The sequence below is a fragment of the Tursiops truncatus genome, chromosome 3 (assembly GCF_011762595.2).
Source record: "Tursiops truncatus isolate mTurTru1 chromosome 3, mTurTru1.mat.Y, whole genome shotgun sequence".
Lineage (NCBI taxonomy): Eukaryota > Metazoa > Chordata > Mammalia > Artiodactyla > Delphinidae > Tursiops > Tursiops truncatus.
This window is the reverse complement of record NC_047036.1, coordinates 127,207,225-127,230,617: the sequence shown is the minus strand read 5'-3', so window position 1 is coordinate 127,230,617 and position 23,393 is coordinate 127,207,225. Positions and strand designations below refer to the sequence as shown.

Here is a 23,393-nt window from a genome sequence, read left to right as displayed (position 1 = left end):
CCTCTGAGAACAGACTACAGCAGGGAGGCAAGAGTGGAGGTGGGGGAACGGCCATCTAGGGGATAAAAAGCAGCAACAGGGGAACTCCTTGGGGGTCCAGTGGTTAAGACTCCGTGCTTCCAATGCAGGGGGCGCGGGTTCAATCCCTGGTCAGGGAACTAAGATCCCACAAGCCGCGCGGCAAAAAAAAAAAAGGCAGCATCAACATCTGGGTCAAGGACAGAGAGGCTGGTCAAATTTGGGGTGTGTGTTTTGGAGGTAGAGCTGGGAGTGCTCACTGATGGACTGGATACGCTCGTGAGAGAGGGAGAGGCATGTGGGATACAGTTAATACATGTCTGATGAGTAATAAACATAGCTCTGTGATCCCTCCGGGATGCGAGTTTGCCAAAGACAAACTCACATCATTGGGGTTTAGGCACATCTAAAATGATGACAGAGTGATCTTTGTATTTCCCACTTGTCATCGTCCTTGAGGGCAGGAACCATGTGGGTTTTGTTGCTTTATCCAGGGTGCCTAGCACAATGCCAGGCACAGAATGGCACTTATAATAGTTACAAATAGTCCCTGGAGCGTCTATGTTCCAGCGACTTCACAGGGAGCCTGGGCCAAGAAGGCATTCCTGGGCTCACAAGCCACGTGATACCTCATAGTCCTATCGGTCCCATGATTAACCAATTCCAGCAGGTGAGGCAACGCTGCCACATTACCACTGCCAAACACAGATCACCCAGAGCCCTCTTCCTGTCCCAGGCTCCCAACTTCGATGCAATCTGGCTGCTTTCCCAGCTCAAAAATATGCCCACTGCTTAAAAGTCGCCAATAGCCTGGACCCCCAACTTCCTTCTTCCCCTGTGCGTCACACACACATTCACAGAGGCCTTTGAGAGACCCGGGAGTCTGTTTCATATTAAGGGTAGAATTTCAAACTGTATGCCGGAAATGTTAGGGGCAGGGGTACTTTGGGGAAGGGGTGATCTGTATTAATCCAGGCTTCTTTTGGCTAAGGAGCACCTTACCTTGTCTATGACTGGGGCTGGTACAGGAAATATATACTCCTTTTTCTGAAGGTCCCCCCAAGATACCTCCAGAGGGGAAGAGGGCTGCCCCAGAGAGCTTCTCAGGGAAAAAACTCCAACCCTTGCATTCCTGGCTCAGCCTGACTATGCAGGCTTCACCCTGTTCCAGGGCTAATAAGAAAGCACAGCCCCAAGGCACTGGGGCTTGGTATTAAATTTTTAATAGCCACAGTGGGTTTGATCCCATACTACTGGGAGAATTAGTCACTGCAAGTTCAGGTGAGGAATTTATGGACAGGCCTCAACAATCTGCTTCTAATCTGGGGATGGAAATTCTTTGATTCAAGAATCCCAAGAGGCAATATGATATAGACAAGGAGGCCCAGGTTCCTACTGTTTGACAAATTTCATTGATCTATGTGTCTGGTACTGTGCTACTCCAAGCTCCTTCCTATGAGTCTAAAGCTGTGTGACCTTGTGCAAGTTCCTCCCCATCTCTGGGCCTAGGCCTCCTGACTTGCAAAGGATAGTGTGGGACTCTTCCCAGCTCTGACGCCCTGTGTCTGGGTCTGTGAAGGACAAATGGCATTTCTAGCTGCAGCTGCTCCCTGGGAGGCCTCCCTTATGGAAAGCTGGCTTTGGAGGCACAGCAATTCCTAGATGCCCAAGCGTGCCCTGCCCTGCAGCCCTGCTTGCTCTCCTGCTGCTTGGGGAGGCATGGAAGGGGTTCAAGTTGGCTCAGCCAGGCAGGGAGAGACTCACTCAATTCCTTCCCTCTTCAGGTCCTCCCCTCTTTTTGTTCTCAGGGATTTGCTCAGCTTGCTGGGGTTAGGTAAGCCTTCTTGCTGGGCCAGGAGCCATGCCCCTCTGCCTCTCTGCTGTGTGAGACAGCTGAACTGTAGCAACTTGCCCTAGCTCTTCCCCCAGGCAAGAAATCTGAAACTACTGCAAGGGGTGGAGAAATCTTGGAACCTGAGATAGTGATTCCAGCTGGAGCCAGAAGTGGCTTTAGAGATTATTGAGTCCAACTAACTCCTTTCGCAGATGGGGAAACTGAGGCCCAGAGAGGGGACTTTTCTTAGGTTCATCTAGAGAGTGAGGGACGGACTCAAATGCAGGTTCCCAGACTCCCAAGCCACTGGGCTGATTTCTGGAGTTTGGTGACAGTCTTTGGGGCTGAAGGTGTCATGAATAGGTCATGTTGGGGTGGGGGGCAGGCAGAAGGAAAGCAGAGGGGGCATGATTCCAGGTGTCATGAAAGCAGGAAAAAGGGGCTGACTCTTTGTTGATGCTTCTCGGAGCTGCCTTCTCGACACTTATCCCTGCCTCTACCACGTTGCTCCAGGCACCCCAAATGTCTACCCCTCCAATCCTCAGATTGCAGTAGACAGGTGTGTTTTTACTAAGAACCCAGTTTGGATGGAGTTTCCTTTGTTTACGGCCCAGTTTTGTAAACAGACCCCTGCCTCAAGCCCCAGCTTCACTTCTTATTAGCTCTGTGACCCTGGGCAAGTTGTTTAACTCTTCTGACCCTGAGCTACCTGTCTGAAAAATGGTGGTGCTAATAGTTCTTTAGCTTCACAGCATTGATGAGAAATGAACAAGATAATGTAGGGCCGGGCATAAAGTAAGTGCTGGAGAAATCACAGCGGTTACTATATCACTCCTCAGCTTCCTCCTCTTCTCTAGAATGGACCTATTTCTGGTCCTGCCCTCTTCACAGGATAGTGTGAAGCTCTAAAAAGACAATGGAGATAAAGGAGCTTTATAAGGACAATATGCAACCAATGGTCTCTCTTGGTGGTCCCTCTGGCTAGATTGTCTCATGGCTCTGGACAATCCCTGGGTTGACCAGTTGTCAGTCAGCTCAGGATGTAGTGTAGGGGAAACACCAGGAAGCCAGATGCACTGGGATTCACCCTAATCACCTGTGAGCTAAATGGCTCTCTCAGATAGTTATGCCCACTGCAAAATGGGACCAGAATCCCTGCATCTCCTTTTTTTTTTTTTTTTTTTTGCGGTACGCGGGCCTCTCACTGTTGTGGCGGCATGTGGGATCTTCCCAGACCGGGGCACGAACCTGTGTCCCCTGCATCGCAGGCGGACTCTCAACCACTGCGCCACCAGGGAAGCTCTCCCTGCATTTCCTAATTCATAGGTCTATGGTAAAACTGCTAAGCTTTAGGCCTGCTCTGCATTCATCCCCTCTTCCTCTGGTTCCACATCTGATTTTCATGAAGGGTCCAGTCCACTCTCACCTTCAATTTTAACCAGTGGTTTTGGGGCAGATGACCCAACTTTTGCTCGAGGGTTGGGGCTGAGACATGGCCTTGCCAATCAGAGCCCTGAATTCCCTATGGTCACCATGATTGGCTTGGGGATGGGCCTCGGACCCAATCACAGCCAACCAACTTTCACCCTGGAACTTCTGCTTGTAGTGACAGGGAGAAATGACTCACTCTCTTTTCTGCTAGACCAGAGGTGGGGTGAATGAGAGCTTGGAGCTCCCAGGCACCATCAGGTGAGGAGAATCTACCTGATTATTAAGCAAATACAAAAGAAAAGAAAAAAAAAACAGACAGAAAGTGGAGAAGGGCAGTCTTCTGCTAATGCTGTTTGCACATTTGGCCCCAGACTTACCTAAAGCCAAACTATTCCTGGGCTTCTCAGGAAAATGAGTCAATTAATTTCTTTTATTATTTCCCTTCCTTCTTTCTTTCTATTAATTTTTCTATTTATCCATTTCTTGGTTTTTGCTTAAGCCAGTCTAATTTTGGTTTCTGTCATTTTCAATCAAAATTTCCTAATTGAGACCAAAAAAAGAATGATGATAGTTACTGGGATAAACAATGTTAGCTGCTGACCCAGTATCTATTTTTCCCTCTTCTTCACTAACAGAACCCTGGATAGAGGATGGGAACAGGGAGAGACGGTGCGGTAAGTCCCAGGAGAGATGTGTTGTTTGGTCTAAGCTAATCATGACACCCGTTTCATGTTTTTCAGAATCCCTTGTACTGACAGTGGTCACATGACCCAGTTCTAGACCATGAAACAAGGAGAAATCTGCTGGGAAAGGAAACACAGGGAAAATAGACATAGCCAGCATCACTCTATCTCCCTCTTCCTACCTTGAAAGAGGATGTGATGGCTGGAATTGCAGCAGCCACATTATGACCATGAGGCAGAGGCCAAAAGAAGTGCAATGACACAAGTCCTAACATAATTGAGCCACTGAACTAATGCCAAGAGCTCTCTACCTGTGTTTTTCTTGTAATAAAAACAAACACCTATTTGTTTAGGATACTGTTAGTTGGATTTTCTGTTACTTGCAGCTTAAAGCGTAGGAACGAGTCATCTTAGTCATGCAGAACTCAAACAGCTACCCAGCAATGTCACTGACCCAAAACTCAGACAGGAATACTAGTTAAGAATAAAACAAATAACCCTTATTGAGTAGCTACTATTGCCAGGCAGTGTATAAAGTGCTTTTATTGCATATAACTTTACATTTAGTTGCAGTAACCTTACAAGGCAGATACTATTATTCATCCCATTTTATAGATCAGAACTGTAGAAATATCTTTTTAGGCTCATATGGCTAATACGTGCTGGAAAAAAAAGGCTTCTGAGTAGCCACAATGAATTCTACCATGTATTTCACTCTTAGGAGAGCCCCTTGCTTAGACAATGTATGTTCTCATTTTCTACACAACGTAGATGTGCAGTTATCAAACAGATTCACTGTTGTAAATAGAGCAAGAAGGGCCCCTAAAATAAGTGTCAGCTGATACTTCTGCAAGGAACAAAGAAAAAATATGAAAAAGAAAAGCCTGGGGACTTCCCTGGTGGTGCAGTCGTTAAGAATCCACCTGCCAATGCAGGGGACACAGGTTTGAGCCCTGGTCTGGGAAGATCCCATATGCCGCAGAGCAACTAAGCCTGTGTGCCACAACTACTGAGCCTGCGCTCTAGAGCCCACAAGCCTCAACTACTCAGCCCATGCACCACAACTACTGAAGTCCATGCACCACAACTACTGAGCCCATGTGCTGCAACTACTGGGCCTGTGCACTTAGAGCCCATGCTCTGCAACAAGAGAAGCCACCAGAATGAGAAGCCCGTGCACTGCAACGAAGAGTAGCCCCTGCCCACCGCAACTAGAGAAAGCCCACACACAGAAACGATGACCCAACGAAGCCAAAAACAAATTAAAAAAAAAAAAAGAAAAAAAAGAAAAGCCTGGCTCTTGCATTGTAGGGGCAAATAGCCTAACATACCTGCCCAGCCCTCGAAGACATTCCAGCATTAACACTCAATTCAATCATTAATGTTTTATAATGGCCCTGAGTCATCAAGCAAAGATGAAGTCACACTTAGCCTCTTGTTTGGGAAGACAGGCAGTAATACGGTACATCTAGGGAAGGTTCCCATCTGAAATACTTAAATGAAGGTTGTAGCATGTTAATCAGCAATACCTTTCCCCTCGCGCCTCCCACCCCAACTCTCCCTGGAAAAATCAACTCACAGAATGCTTCCACCCCCAGAGGCCCAGAGGTCAAGGTGGTAGAGGACTGCATTTTTCATCACCATTTTCCCAAAATGTTCCCTTCCCAAGCCTATAAATGTCAACCAGTGGGCTTCTAGCAAAGGGGATCTTAATTATAATGCCTGGGGATTACCAACGGGCACTCACAGCAGAGAACACAGCAACAGCGTGAAGACTCAAAGAACAGGACTTGGCTGGGACCTCTGTTCACAGCCTGAGCCGGGATCAGAGGAAGTTGTACAAGAAGTGGGAGAAGGATCTGAGAGAGGCAATTAAATCAATCCAATGTCAGGGTGGACAGGGGTCACTGAACAAAGGGCTTGAAGGTAAAAACCACACCATGCTGGACTTCCCTGGCCGTCCAGTGGTTAAGACTCTGTGCTTCCACTGCAGGCGGCGCGGCACTGCCAACCAACAAACAAACACCACACCATGCTGAGACTGGATGTGGCCTCTGATGTCCTTAAGTCCAACTTGCTCTTTTAACAGGGAAACTGAGGTCCAGAGAGGGAAAGAGACTTACTCAAGGTCACACAGCAAGGTTACAGCAGAGCTCAGAGCTTTGTTTCATGACTTTTGACCAGGGCAGAAGGGGACACTGGACGAAAGTCTGAGGGTTGGAGAGGTCAGCCGACATGTGTCCTGAGCTAGGAATGGGATCAACCTGGCTGAAGTCCTTCTCGCATCCCCCTCTTTGGGATTTCTGGAGCTTCTCGGGGAGCTGGGCCAGGTGGGAGCCTCTCTGAGATATTAATTCAACAAATGGTACTGAGTATCTATTATGTTCTCACAACAGTGAAAAAAATAGGAAGTGGTGCCTGTCCTCAAGGGGCTAACAGTCAAACGCGGTGGTTGAGATTACTGGTTGTGGGATCACATGGCAGGAGCCAAGCTTGGGGTCTCCTGCTTGCTGCACTAAGACAGGTTATGGAGGGAAAGACAGACATGCAGATCCACACAACAGAGACACACCGGCACGGGTGCAGAGTGACCTACACATTCACACACAGATGTAGACACTGCACACGCACAGAGACACAAACACACAGATGGCTGCAGAGACAGGTGTGCCCAGAGACACACACGTACCTACCACACGCAGACACGTGCACACATGTGCACACGTGAACACACACACACAGAGCCTTCTCATTCCCCCATAAGCATACTGCAGAATCAGCAACTCGAGAGATGACAGCTACATGTTTTCCTGGAAAAAGAGACTTCTTCAATGCTGCCTGACCCAAGACCAGGGGTGCCTGGTTCTCCATCCCCCCACCTCCCTGGCTGCTACAGGTATTTGCTGAGTAGAGGCTGGAAACCAGGATCCGAGCCACTCCTGCCTGATTCACTCCTCTCGGGCCGCAGAGCTTCCTCTCGCCTGCCGCTCCCCAGGGCTCTCAGCACCTCGACTTCTGCCCCTGACTCATCCTGCCTTAGCACGGTACACAGGCCTGTGGTTTGCTCAAGTCAGGGCACAACCCAAGGTGGGGATGGGGTGATCTTGGCAGGGGTTGGGGGTCATTATTAGGTAAGGGCCCAGGAGGAGGTAAGGGTGTGGGCTGTGTGCTCGCAGGGAGTACAAGGCGTGGGTACCAATCAGTCCTGCTAGAAAGCCGGCTAATGGGGCAGGAAGGGGACCTAGCAGTAACCCCGGGATCATTTGCAGCTAGGATACCCCGCACGCACGCTGGAGCTACAGGGCCCCGCCCTGCCCCTCGTCCAGTGGCATTCTTCACCTGGGGCCAAGCGTCTGTGGAGCCAAGGGGATGGCTCTCCCCAAGCCTGTGACCCCCCCCACCCCCCGCCCAGTTCCCTCTGCATCAGGCCTCTGCCAGGTGCTTTCCTCCAAGGGCTGGCAGTGCATTCCTAGGGAGATCTAAGCAGGGGCCACGTTGGTGCTGTTTGCTGGGCAGGAGTTAGGGTGGTGTGGGTGGACCCGGGGCTGGGAGGTGTAAGCATCTTCCTTGTTCGGAGGGAACAGGTAAGAAGGGAAGGCAGGTGGGCTGGAGCCATGGGGCCTTGCATTTGGACTATTGCTTGTCGCTCCACACTATTAAGGGTGGACCTGAAGTTGGTCGCTCCTGGTTCAGGGATGTGGAGGCCTCCCAGAAGGGGTACACCAGGCTGAATATCTATTCTAAAAGCAAGAAGCATGGAGCTGAATGTCAGAGAACCTGGGTTCTGGCTGAGTTCTGCCTAAGAGTTCCACTGGATAGGAGTAGAGGCTCTGGGGTCAGCTACGCTGGGGATTTCTAGCTGGGTGACCCCAGTCAAGATCCCCTCCACGAGCCTCAGGTTCCTTCTTTGTCACATGAAACCAATAATTGTCTCTACCTCGTGCTGACTGATTAGCATGACCATCCGTGACCTTGATAAGTCCATTGCTTTCTCTGAGTCTCAATTCTCTTTCAGGAAAGGGGGAGGGGTTGATGATGCTAAATTCAATGATCTTTAAAGTTCCTTCAGAAGCTCTTAGTTCAGGATGAGGCCCCAAGAAGATGCCTCTCAGTGCCCTGAACGCCCCACTGACAGAGAACAGCAAGCACACGGGACGTTTTCCAGCACCAACTCTCTGCTCTAACAGATGGTTTGAAACTGCAGAGCCTCATCAAAGGGCTCGGAGAGGAAAGTGGTTCTCAGAGAATCATACTCCCCACCCCAGGGCCTTTGCACACGTTCATTCCTTTGCTGAGAACACTTGTCGTCTTCCACTTCTTACCAGTTAACTTCCACTTAGGTTTCAGGTTTTAGATCAAGTAACCTTCCTCAGGAAAGTTCAGACCCTCTGTTACACATTCTCCTTGTTCTTGGGATCTATTCCCATCAATAATCATATATCTATGCAGGTGACGTTAGATGTCACTTCCTCTAAGAGGCCTTCCTTTCAACCCTGTCAACGTCTAGTGCCCCCCTGCTGTGCTCCCAAAGCACCTGCACTTTGCGTTTCACCTTTCATCTTGGAATTCTTTGTATTTCATCTTTGAGGAGTGGATGAAATGTCATCTCGTCATGGAGGCACCGGATCGAGACAGGCTCCCCTGCCGCATGTTCCCCTAGAGCTTCTTACTCTCCTTTCACAAAATGCACTGCACCTGTCAAACTTGTCATGACTTACTGAATGTCTGTCTTCTCTCACCAGAGCAGGAACTTCCTGAGGCAGGAACACACTTGTCCTCTGCACAGCTGTATCCCTAACGTATAGAACAGTGCTTAGCACATTGAAAGAATTAGAGCAATATGCCTGCCCTTTCCCCTCTGCAAACACACACACACGCACACACGCACACACGCAGACCTGCTTGTATCCTCAGTGTCTATGACAGCGTCTGGGACAAGGTAAAATTCTCAGTGAGCACTTGTTGAATGAATGAATGAATGAATGATTCTCCTTGATTGGATTAGAAGCGCTGGGAGCCAGGGATCATGTCTTCAATGATGTTGTTTTCCATCTCCTTGTGAAAATGGGATCAAATGAGATCCCCAGAGAAATGTCCCTGTTATAGGATCAGATCTCCTGGCTTCCACTCCACGCAGACACATCAGGGCCTCCATTTCCTCACTTCTCAACTGTTTACAACCTGCCCCATTCTCCCATGTGGTCCCAACCTTTCTTTCCAATCTTCATTTCCACAATCTCCCCTCAACTTTGGGTCTCAGCCATGGGGCCCCTCTCATGGCTCCCTGAAGCCCCCTGGTTTTCTCCATTGTCCAATAGCTACCATGGAGAGCCTCATGAGAGAAAAGATGCACAAGTTCAATGGCATAGGGGGAAACTTCATTGAAACAGTGATATTTGATGCTGGCCTTGAAGGGTAACTAGCTAGCTAGCCAGGCTGAGACTGTGAGGGGTGCAGTAGAAAAGAACAAGGGAGGAAAGGTATTTCAGGCAGAGAGAATGGTCAGCAAAAGCTCACGGCAGAACCAGCTGAAATGCCCGGCAATGTGGCTACTCCCTTAAGGACACTGGGGTCCAGCATTATGGGGGTAGCAGAATGATTGGCAGGGGCTGGAAGAGAACCCGAACCTGGTAGCGTTTTAGAAAAAAGAAGTAGTGTTATCAGCAGCAATAGAAAAACTAAGATGTGACCTTTCCTTTTAAAGAGGCCATTGTGTAACCGTCCGTGGGGCCCTGCCTTTCTTAGGCCTCAGTTTCCTGATCTACCAGATGAATGTTTTGGTTGAGGTGATCCCTCTAACTCTTTCCAGCTCTGAAGTCCTGTGACTGAAACTAAAGTCTTCCCTTGGCTTCTCATTCCTGTTTTGGGCCAGCCCCAGGACTTGTGACCAGATATGAGGTCAGTTTGCAGATTTCAAGACAAATGAGGGCTCAGTCTGTGCAGCTGGTGCCCATTTCCTGTGTCCAGGATTTTGCTCTTGTGCTTCGTGCGGCCGGCTGTCATCACGTCCATGGCGTCACCTGCTCCTACCAGCCTTTCATCCTCAGGGCTCCTGGAGCATCCCTGGAACTTGGCCAGGGGGAAGGTGGCACAGCAGGTCAGGGAGGGTAGGGGGGATCCTACAGAGGGCTGGCAGGGCATTGCGGACACCCTGATGGTCCTTGGCCCGATGGCCAGGCTCCCGTCTTTTTTTCCTATACCCACATATGTTCTTTGCAGCCAATAGATTTTGGAATGAGTCAGACCTGGCTTTGAATTCTCTTCTTGCCACTTACTAGCTGTAGGCATTTGGCCTAGTTTAGTTGTCTGTTTACTACTTATTTCATTTGTCCATTAGCTCAATTTGCTTGTCGATGCATCCACGCATGTATTCTTCAATAAATGTTCATTGAATGCCTACTATGTGTCCACTCAATGCAAGTGATGCAGTGGTCAACAAGCTGACTCTGTCACTGCCCGCATGACAGGGTGACAGGAGTGTTGGCCTGTGTGTCCAACACAATAGCCACTAAACATCCATGGCCACAGAGCACTTGAAATCTGGTTACTAAGATTAAGGAACTGAATTTTTAATTTTATTTACTTTTTATTAATTTAAACTTAAAAGCACATACTTGGTTCACTTTTAAGTATGTTTGATATAACTCAGGAATGTGAAGCTACTTTTTCAAATGTAAATTTTGTGAAATCTAAACACAGCTCAAACATTGCTGATGAAAATTTAGCATTTGAATCAAGATGTGCTGGACATCTATAAGAACACATTGGATTTTAAAGTGTTAGTAAGGAAAAAAAGAAAGGAAAGATATCCCACTAGTAAATGTTTAAATGTTGATTAATGCTGGAGAGGATAACATTTGTGATATATTGAGTTAAATAAAAGTATATTACCAAAATGAATTTCATCTGCTTCTTTTTACCTTTTTAATGTGGCTCCTGGAAACTTAACATCACATATGCAGCTCACATGGTATTTCTCTTTTTTAAAAAACAAATTTAATTAATTTACTTATTTACTTTTGGGCTGCCTTGGGTCTTCGTTGGTGCACGTGGACTTTCTCTAGTTGCGACGAGTGGGGGTCTACTCTTCGATGCGGTGCACCGGCTTCTCATCGCAGTGGCTTCTCTGGTTGTGGAGCATGGGCTCTAGGCGCACGGGCTCAGTAGTTGTGGCACGCAGGCTCAGCAGTTGTGGCATGCAGGCTCAGTAGTTGTGGCACACAGGCTCAGTAGTTGTGGCTCACGGGCTCTAGAGCGCTGGCTCAGTAGTTGTGGTGCACAGGCTTAGTTGCTCCGTGGCATGTGGGATCTTCCCGGACCAGGGTTCGAACCCATGTCCCCTGCATTGGCAGGCGGATTCTTAACCACTGTGCCACCCAGGAAGCCCTCACATGGTGTTTCTATTGGACAGTGCTGTGTTAGGCAATTAAGCAACGTGACATAAATTGACAAGACTGTGGTGAGCATTAAATGAGATGCATCTAAAGTGCTTAGTTCAGGGTAAGTACTCAGTCAATATTAGCTACTTCTGAACATCAGACATTGGGCAGTACCCCCGCATCGCTGCTTTCCCTCATCTTGACACTGGTGCCTTCTTGGGGCCAAGATCTGGTTCCCCTGGTGGAGGGTGACTTTTTTCAGGAGTCTTTTGGGCCTTTCCTGCAAACAGGGTCTTCCAGATCCCACCTCTCAGCCCTTCAGACACTCTAAGACGTACCTGTTACACCAAGGCCCCACCTGATGCCCTGTCTTCCATCTTCCGCCCCAGGAGTGCACACTCTCTGCCTTACCTCTAAATCTAACCCACTCTCCAGAACTTTCCAAGTCACTTTCGGATCTCACAGATTGATAAAATTCCCCACAATTTGGCGGGCCCAACACAGGATTACTTTTTTTTTTTTTGGCTAAATAAGGTCTTTAAAAATTACTGTCTTCTATCACCTTATTTCATAAAAGAAAGAACACTTCTAAAACTGAGACCTTTTTTGGGTAGAATTTGACAAGCTAATTCCAGAATTTATATGGAAATGCCAGGGACTCAGAAAAGCCAAAACAATCTTGAAAAAGAAGAACAAAGTTGAAGGACTCATACTCCTCCATTTCAAAACTTACTACAAAACCACAGTAATCAAGACTGTATGGTACTGGCAGAAGGACAGGCATATAGGTCAATGGAAGAAAACTGAGAGTCCAGAGATAAACCCTTACATTTATGGTCAACTGATTTTGATGAGGGCACTGAGACAATATGGACATAATAGTCTTTTCAACAAATGGTGCTGGTATAATTGGATACACAATGCAAAAGAATGAATCTGGCCCCTTATATATCATCATATATGAAACAGCTCAACATGAACCACAGACCTAAATTAAAGGGCTATAAACTCTTAGAAAATACAGGTGTGAATCTTTGCAACTCCGGATTAGGCAATGATTTACTAGATATAACACCTAAAGCATAAGCAATAAAAGAAAAAAACTGATAAATTGGAGATCAAAATTTAAAACTTTTGTGTTTTAAATGACACCATCAAACAAGTGAAAGGACAACTCACAAAATGGGAGAAAAATATTCGTAAATTGTATATCCAATAAGGGACTTTTATCCAGAATATATAAAGAACTCTTATAACTCGACAACATAAAGACAATCTAATTCTAAAATGGGTAAAGGATTTGAATAGACATTTCTCCAGAAAAGATACACAAATGGTCAATAAGCATATGAAAAGGTGCTCAACATGCTTAGTCATTAGGGAAATGCAAATCAAAACTCCAGTGCGATACCATTCACACCTACTAGGTTGGCTATAATAGCAAGTGTTCGCAAGGATGTAGAGAAACTGGAAACTTTATACACCGCTGGTGGGAATGCAAAATGGCCGCTTTGGGAAACAGTTCGGCAGTTCTGCAAAACGCTAAGGATAGAGTTACCATAGGACCCAGCCATTCTACCCAAGAGAAATGAAAACATATGTCAAAAAAGAAAACCCCACCCCATATACATATGTGCATAGAGGCATTATTCCTGATTCCTAAAAAAGTAGAAAAAGCCCAAGTGTCCATCAACTGGTGAAGGGATAAACAAAGTGGGGTACACCCATACAAGGGAATTTTATTTAGCCACAGAAAGGAATGAAGTACTAATACATGCTACCACATGAATGAACCTCAAAACCATTATGCTCAGTGAAAGAAGCCAGGAACAAAAGAACACATATGATTCCATTTATTTGAAATGTCCAGATTAGGCAAATCTATAGAGGCAGAAAATAGATTAGAGCTTGGCAGGGGCTCGAGGTGAGGCATGGGGATTGGGGAGTGACTACTAATGGGTATGCAATTTGGGGGTGGGGGTGATGAAAAGGTTCTAAAATTATATTAGGGCAATCGCTGTAAATAAACAAAAAGCCATTGATTTGTCCACTTTAAATGGGTGAATTTTATGGCATGTAAATTGCATCTCAATAAAGCCATTAAACATAAAAGTCAGCTCTAGGACAGATGGCATATTGGTTAAGAGGGCAGAGCTCTGTGTCCCAAGGGCCTCAGTGTGTCTCAGCTCTGCCACTTTTCAGCTGTGGGACCGCAGAGAAATTACTTGACTGTGCTAAGCCTCAATTTTCTCAATTATATGGGGGGGCGTTGTGAGGATTAAGCAAGAACATCTGTGTAAAATGTCCAGGACACAGCCGGGGCTCGACCATCACCAGGCATTTTTGTTCTTAGATAGGTTTTCATCTCTGATTCAAGCACAGTCCTTTAAATGAAATAAAGTAAATTTTTTGAAAATCTCACTGGCTTATCCTTCTTTTTCTCATTTTGTAAAAACTAAGGAAAGCCTCTTTACCAGCTAGCGTCTACCCCAACCCCCCAGGCAGCACCGCGCTGCTCACCCACAGCTGCATCCCTCTCTTTGAGAAGGAGACTGCCAGGGCTGGAAGATCTTTAGGGATCATTTACTCCAGTCCTTTCCAAACATGTTTTAGAAGTGGAATCAGTCTTCACAGGAAATTAAAACACTAATAACCGTGATAGTCGCTAACGATTATCGAGCCTTTACCATAAGCCAAGTTCCATGTGAAGTATCTCATGGGCATTATCTCTTTCAATAACTCTCAGGGCACTCAAGGCCTGTTAGTAAGTAGCAGAGTCCTCAACTCAAGAGCCTATTACTTTAATACAAAACACCTGTACTCTGAATGGGGGCCAGTTAAAAGGGGCCTGACCACAAGCCTTTGCCTCCTAGCTCAGATCCTAGACAGGGTACTTAACAGCTCAGAGCCTCAGTTTCCTCATCTATAAAATATATATGCTCATGATACAAGTACCATGCAGGGTAACTGCAGTAGCATCTTGCATACATTACCACACGTAATCAACCAACATCGTGGGAGGGTTCAGTGTTTATTTTCATTATTACTACACATACTTCCTCATGAAGAAACCCGGAGTGTGAAACAGGTTAAAGTAGGCGGTTCTGGTTGAAAAGAGTGAGGGCCCACTTCTATCCGTCCTATCTTCTGCTGCCCCTGCCCCCAAGGCAGCCCTAAAAACCTCTCTCTGGGACTGGAGGTCTCCTTGAAGCATAATTTGAAACTATGCTTCTTACCACGTCCTCGTTAATTGCACAGATGAGACACCTGAGGCCCAGGGAGGGCAGGCTACCCACCCAAGTTCACATGGTCACTTGGGGCAGAGATAGGACTACAACCCTGGCTCCCTGGCTCCCGACCCAGTTGTTGCTGAGGCAGTTGGGGTCCCCAGGTCTCCCTGCTGCCTCAGAGGAGGTTGTGTGGCTGCCAGAACTCCCAGGTTGGGCTCCCTGCCCTCCCCCAGTCTCAGGGATAATCCTTTAAAGAATTAAGTGCCGAAGACAGAGGTTTTGTTACCTTTTGGGAACTGACTAGCATCTTACAGGGTCTCATTTACTGTCAGTTGCGTACGCAGAGAGAAACCCTCTCGTTTTTTCACATCTCCATCAGAATTTCCTCCCAACCACCTTCCCCTTCAATTCACGGCAACCCCCCACCCCCGACCCGCCCCGCCACTTCCTCTCCTGGCGCTTCCAGCTAGCACAGCAAATGGCACCAAACAAGCAAAAACCAGAGCAAAACCCCAAGCAATAAATAGTCTCAAGCTACCTTCCAGCATACGGCTCTCCTGTTCCGAGTGGAGGAAGGAGTTGAGTCTTGGACGAAGCACAGAACAAGGCCTGGCTGCCGCTTTTCCTTCCGCCTGGAATGTTCCTCTCTGACCTGTGTGGCTGGCTTCTCATCACTCTGGGCCCCCTCAGGGGTCATCTGTTCAGAGAGGCCTTTGCCGGCCATCCCACCGCCGTGATGCCAAGGCCCTTCCTCTGCTTTATTTTCTTGAGAGCTCACAGTTAGCTCCCATCATCCAATTGATTGATTTGCTGATGTGTTAATTCTGTCTTCTCCCGCAGTGGAAGCTCCGGCAGGCAGGAAACGTGTCTCTCTCACTCACTTACTGCAGGCCCAGCACCTAGAGCAGTGATTGGCACCTGGTAGGGGCTCCACAATACGTGTTAAGTGAAGGACGGGAGGAAGGAATGGGAGAGCAAAGGGCAAAGAAGTGGGAGTTGGGAAAGGATTCTAGTTCCACGTCCATCACTAACTTGCAGTGGGACCTTGGGCAAGTTTCCTAGCCTCTCTGGTTAACCTCCTTTTCTTCAATTGCAAAATTAAAGAATTAGAGTTAGCATCTCTTTCAGCTGTGTGCTCACATCTCTCTATAATGATTTTCACACTGAAGTACAATCTTGTCTCTAAACATCTGTCTCACCCACTAAGCTCTATGTTCCTTGGGGGCAGAGACCAAGTTTTCGTTTCCAGTCTAACCTAGCACAGTACTAAACATACAGGGGAGCTAGCAGTGTTGGGTGAGTGGATGGATAGATGGATGGATGGATGGAAGTCTCTCAGAAGTTCCTGCCAAAAAAAAAAAAAAAAAAGAAGTTCCTGCCAGGCCTAGAGACTTAGGGTTCTAGGGTTCCTGTAAGCATGGGCAGTTAAAAGAGGAAGTAGGTATCCAGGTCTTTGTCTCCTTTGGTGTCTTAGCTTGGATGTCCTCCCCAGAGTCTTCCCAAATCCATTTCCGGGGGTTCAGGCTCTCTCCTCTCCCAAGCCCTAAGGCAGAGAACTATCTGCCCCACCGGAGGTAAGACTGTGGAAGGAGTGGTACAAAGGTGGCATATGACACTGTCTCATTAAAGAGTACAGACAGGGCAAATTATCTCCTTATCGAAACAGCACAGCCTGTAAAGGTGATACAGCAACAATCCCGTGGACTGGGGGGACCTAGAGCACGGGCTGGCACACTTTTTCTGCAAAGAGCTGGACAGTAAATATTGATATTTTAGGCTCTGTGGGCCATACTGTCTCTGATGTAACTCCTCAACTCTGCCATTGTATCATGAGAGCAGCCATAGATGGTACCTAAATGAGTGAGCACGGCTGTGTTCCCATAAAACTAGGTAAGGACACTGAGGTTTGAATTTCTTTTAATTTTCACATATCACAAAATATTATGCTTGATTTGATTTTTTTCAATTATTTACAAATCTAACACCCATTCTTAGCTTGCGGGCAGTGCAATGGGCTGCACCGGCCCATGGGCCATAGTTTACTTGCCCTTGACCTAGAAGGGAGAGGACAGTGTTAGGTGGCCTATCTGGGGGGCTTTCTGGAGGAGGGACCTAGAAGCCAGGGAAGGAGTTGGATAGGAGAGCAGTGGCGGTTCAAATCCAAGGTAGCAGGGCACACAGCTAGCAGGGCACACACTCAAATGCTAGCAGAGGCCAGGGAGACCTAGGGGATGAGTGAGGCAAGCCGGGAGGGACTAGGGGAACTCACATACTTGTGTCCCATCTAAAATCTGCGGCACCTGCTGCCAACACGCCCATTTTTCAGATCAACCAAAATTTCAAGAGAAGCCTGGATTTAAAACAACTCATTGATAAAAATGAAGAAAACCTAGAGTGGGTTAAAAAGAATGTGAGGAGGGGTGACTGTGGCTCAGGAACCATTAGTTTGTGACTCTTGGCTTTGGATGTTTATGGAGATCATTCAAACTGGAGTGAGGGGGAAAGCTTCTTATCCTGGGAGTGTGCCTCCAAGGAGAGGGGACTGGAGTCCACTGGATAAACAAGGCCTATACTCCTGAAGAGTCCACTTTCCTGAAACATGCTGGAGGAAATCATTGTTAAAGTGCAAACGTATTTGGATAGATCGCAAAAGTTACGTGTTGTTTCTTTTTTTAAAATTAAAACATTTTTAAAAAATTGGCATTACATACAATAAAGTTCACTTATCTTAATAAGTACAGCTCAGTGAATTCGTTTGGCCTGTTCCTGAACTTCATGTACATGGAGTCATACAGCATATGCTGCTTGGGGTCTGGCTTGCCTCTCTCAGTGTGTTGTCTGAGATTCATCCACATTACTACGTGTAGCAGTGGTCTGCTATTTTTTTGTGCTCATGTACTGTGGCTTAGTTTACTGATTTTACTGTTACTGAACACTTGGCTTGTTTCCAGTTTCTGGATTCTAGGAATGACATCGCTATGACCGTCCCTGTGTGTGTCTCTCTGTGGACGTAAGCACTCACTTCCCTGGGGTATGTGCCCAAAGTGGACTTCCTGGCAGTCCGGCTGATGTGTGTCTCAAAGGAAAGATGTGCTTGCTGTGAGTGATTTCAGACTCCGCCCCCATGCCCTCAGGGGCCCAAGCCCTCTCTCCTTTGCAGTTAGGTGCCCCCACTGGAAAAGTTGAGAGCAAACATAGGGGCAAGAGCGTGGAATGAAGAGCCAGAAGTCAGAGGTCAACAGATGGTACCATTATTAGCATCCTTTTGCACTGAGACTCAGTCAGAGAAGTAGGCTGATTTGTCCGAGGTCAGGGAGATATTAAGGGGAGACCCTGGGTTTAAATCCAGATTCATCCAACTCCAGTCTTTTTTTTTTTTTTTTTTTTTTTTTTGCGGTACGCGGGCCTCTCACTGCTGTGGCCTCCCCCGTTGCGGAGCACAGCCTCCGGACGCGCAGGCTCAGCGGCCATGGCTCACGGGCCCAGCCGCTCCGCGGCATGTGGGATCTTCCCGAACCGGGGCACGAACCCGAGTTCCCTGCATCGGCAGGCGGACTCTCAACCACTGCGTCACCAGGGAAGCCCCAGAATCATATTTTTAATTGCTCTGCTCTTAAACCTGGGAGTGGGCACCTGTATTTTCACCCACTCAGCGTCCATTCCTCTCCTTTTGGTAACAGTGCCACATTTATCCCTTGGGGAGGCATCCAGGGGCTATCTGATGCAGTCTTAGTGGGCTGTCACTAAGGACAGGAGGTACCCTCCTCCCTGGGCCAAGGTATAGGACCAGCACAAGGGTGAGGGGAGTCAGGTGTCTAAGGCCCCCAGGGTGCAAAATGTAAGGAGACACTCACTCTCAGGGTCACACAAGTGCAGGATCAGCCTCGCCCTCATCCCAGCCCTGCAAGGGACCCAAGCTCAGCCAGCCCAACCCACCGGCAGCAATCTGGATCTTGAGAAGACCAGCTCACGGACAGGAGGGGCACCCTCCTGGTGGTGACGGCCTGAGTGGGTTGCCCAGCCACTCCTGGCTCCTGTCTTTGGGAGGTCTAACTGTGAACCCTACACTCTCATTTTGTGTCGCTCATAACTGTGCATTAAATCCCCCTTCTGCGTAAGTTAGGCAAGGTTGATTTCTGTGGCTTTTAAGGAACACACTATGCGCTCTGGGGCATGTTGCCTGACGTTTCTGAGTCTCACTTACTCCATCTTGGAGATGGGGATTCGATGCTTAGCACTCCAGCTAGAAAACACAGCAAGTCCCTGGGTAAGGGACACCTCTAGGCATTGCTTCCCAGCCTTGGCTCCACATTGGCGTCACCTACTGAGACTTAACAGTCCGACGCCCAGGCTTGCAGACATTCAGAATCTCTGGGGTGGGCCCACATAACAATAGTTTGTAAAGTTCCACAGGTGATTCTAGGGAGCAGCAAGGGCTGAGAACAACTGCTCTCAACAACTTGGGATTTCTGTGGGTAATTAGCAGCTCTACCTCCCCTGCAACACCCTCGTGGCTCCTTCCCTGGGACTTGAGCAGCACATTAGCGTGGCCCCCATCTGGGCAGCAGGCAGATGGGAGGAGAAGCAAGAACCTCTTACCTCCATTAGGCCTCCCTTATCCCTGGGTTTTCAAGGATCCCAGCAGCAGCCTGGTGAAAGCCAGAGGGCTTAGTTCAAAATCCTCGGGCAGTTGGAGTGGCTTGTGTCTCAGAGCTGCTGAGGAGTTTGCAATCTCAGAGACTAGGGCCATGGAGAGGTCATGTGGGCCACTTCCTTGCAGGAGGCACTGGCAGGGAGCTGGAATAGGCAGCAGGAGAGCTGGGTTCAAGTCTCAATCCTCAATATCAACCAGTGAACCTGGGCAAACAGCAACAGCTGCAAAATGAACAGATATTTACTGAAGAATCATTGTGTGCAAGGCACCAAGCCGGTATCCTCACCGGGCACATCAAAGGACACTGATGTAGAGGACGGAAGTGGGACCCCAGAATCTGTACTTGTCAGTGGGCATCCAAGTGATTCTGATATTGGTGGGTTCTGGATACTGACCCTGAGGCTGAGTAATCCAGGTGATTCTGAAGAGGGAAGCAGAGTTGAGCGTCACAGCAGAAGGTGCTCTCTTCGGGAGGAGTGGCATGCTTTGGATGGTGAGACAAAGTGAGTAAAGCCAGACACTGACCTCAAGCAGTCCCCAAACATCAGGCCCTTAGTTTGCTCCACAGATACTTGATAGAGTAGGTCCTACAGCTGTGTAATATACATTCCAGCTCCTACATCTATTCCTCCACCAGTCTCTTCATGTGCCAGTTCTGCATCGTCCTCTATGTGTATCTAGGACCGAGAAGTCCTTTAGATTTGATTATAACCACAATCCTCTGACACTTACATGCAGCTTTATGCAGTTCTCCCTCTCATCTATTATTTGAGCAATTCTTATAATTTCCTGGGGAAGGTGACAGGTTGGACTGATAATCCCTGTTTTCAGCACAAAACTCTCATGGTCACATGGCCAATAAGAGTCAGTAAGCAGAAGGGCCCAAATCCAAACTTGGACATTGGACCCTACATCCAGCAAGCCTAGACTAAGATTATCTGTCTGTCTCTCTGCTTGCTCATCCATTTGTCCATCATCCATCCATCCATCCACCCATCCATCCATGTGTCCACCAATCCACGTGTCCATCCAACCATGCATGACTAACTTACTTTCATCTGCTTATTTCTGTCATCTATTTAATATACTCATATATTTATATTTATCCATTTAACGCAATTTGGTATCTATAACAATCTGTTTATTGCAAATATTTATCAAGTCTGTCATGTGTCACACTCTCTCTATCTCCTGCTTTCACTCTCCACATACCTCATTTTCCCTCTGAATGCTTTCTCCTCTGACCTCTTTGCTGGATCCTTAGTCTGTGTGACCACAATTTCCATTTGCCTGTCTCCTAACCCACACTCTTCCCTGATCACTTGTGAGCCGACCCCTTGTCCTTCCATGACTGCCCCCACCTGGCTCCATTCCTCCCCATGCTAGACTCCAGGGAAATACTGATTGACTCGATGACTGGACCCCCAGCTGGGCTGTCTGCAACTCGAGGGCAAGGACGATGTCTCTTTCAGAGTTCCATCCCCCTCAGTTCTCAGTCTAGGGCTATGCACACGCTATGCATTTTGTTCACACTGGTTGGCTGGAATCTGAACTCCTTGGGAGTTGGAAGGGGCTTTTCAACTATTATTCATTCAACAAATCTTGCATAATTTTTCTTGCTAGATGCTCTTGCCAGGCATAGAGATTAATGAGTACAACCTTATGGACAGATGGGGAGAGGGAAGCCCTGAGAAGGATAAGGGCTTCTTCATGGTTCCACAGCTGTGACAGAATCTTGAGGACAGTGAGGAAAACATTACTACTCTAGACCCAGACAGCTCCTGGGTCCCCCACAGAGCCAGACGGCATGTGCTAGAAGGTCCCCAGCGAGGAGGTATTGGGAAACCCTGGGCTGCTTCACCAAGTCAAACCAGTTAGCCTCCATCAAGAGCCATGGGGAGCTGCCTTCCGGGTGGCAGGGAGAGCCTGAGTCAGCCTTGCCTGCACAGATGACATCAGGATGACCAGGGGCTGGCAAGGGAGGGAGGGAGTGGCCCTGAGAGTTCTAAGGGAAGGGAAGTAGGGGACCTTAGCTGGATCCCAGGGTACCACACTCTTGATACGGGATATCTGAGCAATGAAGTCCAGCTCCAAGTGCCAAGGACACTCTATTTAGGCTGGACCTTCCCTCATTGCTGGAAATATCCTGCTCTCCCTGCCCCTACCTTTTGCTAAAATTAGACTCATAAGATGTGATGTCAGAATTCATCTAGCTCAGAGGTTCTCAAACTTGAGTGAGCCCCAGAATGAGCTCTAAGCGTGAGGTGGAGCTATGTGTACTGCACGAAAAGACCCCAATACACACCACTGACTAAAAAAGTTGCAGAAGGACACACAACATACTGCTTTAACAACCCCCATTCCCACCCCCTTGAAACAAGCAAAATACCCAAACGCTATATATTTCCTACTGGTATGCATATATTTTTTTTTTTAATTAATTAATTATTTTTGGCTGCGTTGGGTCTTTGTTGCTGCACATGGGCTTTCTCTAGTTGCAGCGAGCAGGGGCTACTTTTTGTTGCGGTGCGCTGTTTTCTCATTGCGGTGGCTTCTCTTGTTGCGGAGCATGGGCTCTAGGCATGTGGGCTTCAGTAGTAGTGGCATGCAGGTTCAGTAGTTGTGGCTCGCGGGCTCTAGAGCGCAGGCTCAGTAGTTGTGGCACACAGGCTTAGTTGCTGTGCGGCACGTGGGATCTTCCCGGACCAGGGCTCGAACCTGTGTCCCCTGCATTGGCAGGTGGATTCTTAACCACTGCGCCACCAGGGAAGTTCCCCAACTGGTATATTTATGTGTCAATGCAAGTATCTCAAAACATTACACACGTAAATGATTATACTGTTTGCCTTTGGAGAAGGTATTGGTGGTGGCAGCAAAGAGGGCTTTAGCCTTAAATGTAACGTTTTATTATTTTAGAAGGAAAATATACCATGTATTATTTGTGTAAATGCAACACTTTACCCATTTTATCTGGTTGGAAGTCTGAGAATCTGCATTTTAGCAAAGTTTCTGTGCTTCTGTGGAGCTGATCCATGCACTGCCCTTTGAGCAAAGCTGGTCTAGTCCCATCATTGTACAAGTGAGTAAGCTAAGAGTCAGAGAAGGTCATGAATTTGCCTAAGACCACACAGCATGGTAGTGACTGAGTTGGGACTTGAGCCCAGGATGTCTTACTCTCTTGTACACGGTGACATGAGGAGAGAGGAGATGGGGGGTGGGCGTGGTTGTCCACAGGCAGCGTGTGAGCAGATGGGGCTCGGTGTACCGCTGAGCTGGGATCGTTAGCAGCCTCTGTGAGGCACAGGGGTACAGGGATGGCGGTGGGGAAGGACGGGGAATCATTATCCATCTTTCTAACTTTCCCTTGAGCCACCCTGTTCTCAGCTCCTCTTCCGTTCTGGGTTTCCCTGCTCTTGTGCCTCTTGCCTCTGAGGCCCTCCTGTTTCCATCAGCGGCAGTGGCTCCCCTTTGGACAGCCTGGTTGCTAGGTAACCTTGGGCCATTCTCTTCCCTCTCTTGACTGCATCTTCTTCATCTCTCATCTATACAGTGGACGGACTCAGAGGCTCCCAAACCTGATTTTGCACCCTCTTGGAGGCTCATTTAAAAATGCAGAATGCTGGGCCCCTCCATGATGGGGGCAGTGGGACCTGGAACGTGCATTTTTTAACAACCTCATCGCTCTGTCCCTCCATGAGGCCTACAGAGTCTTAAGTTAGAAAACCGCTGTGCTGCTAGTCTTTTTCCTCATGAGCAGCTCCCCCAGCACCCACAAAGGAGCCTTGGGTGGCCTGAGGTCTGGCCTGTGAGGAGCACCTGCTGTGCTGAGGGACCCAGAGCGCCAGCAAGCCTGGACCCCAGGAGACCTCTCTCCTTGCCACCCCCTGTCTAGTGGTTCCGGATTTCCTCCCTCGGGCTGGCCTCTTCCTCGCCTGGGCAGAATGTCTGGAATGTGGCTGCCGAGGAAGATGGGGCCGGTGGGGCTGCCAGAGCTGCCTCCGGAATTCAGGCAGCAGAGAGCAGACTCCTGCCCCTGAGGGCCTCTGCCTTGCTGACCTGGAGGTGACCCAGCAGGACCTGAGCACCCGAGCAAGCGAGGAAGAGAGGGCAGTGGGGCCCTGAGCAGGCCAGGAAATCTCTCCAGGCCTCAGTTTCTGCATCCGT

The 23,393-nt window shown here is 48.2% G+C and overlaps 1 long non-coding RNA gene across 1 annotated transcript; it reads left to right on the top strand.

The window, feature by feature from the left end:
* The first annotated feature begins 3,490 nt into the window (after positions 1 to 3,490).
* On the top strand, positions 3,491 to 4,321 carry LOC109548237 (uncharacterized). Its single transcript, XR_002174275.2, has 2 exons — positions 3,491 to 3,541; positions 4,024 to 4,321. It is a non-coding gene; the product is annotated as an uncharacterized lncRNA (long non-coding RNA).
* Positions 4,322 to 23,393: the final 19,072 nt, after the last annotated feature.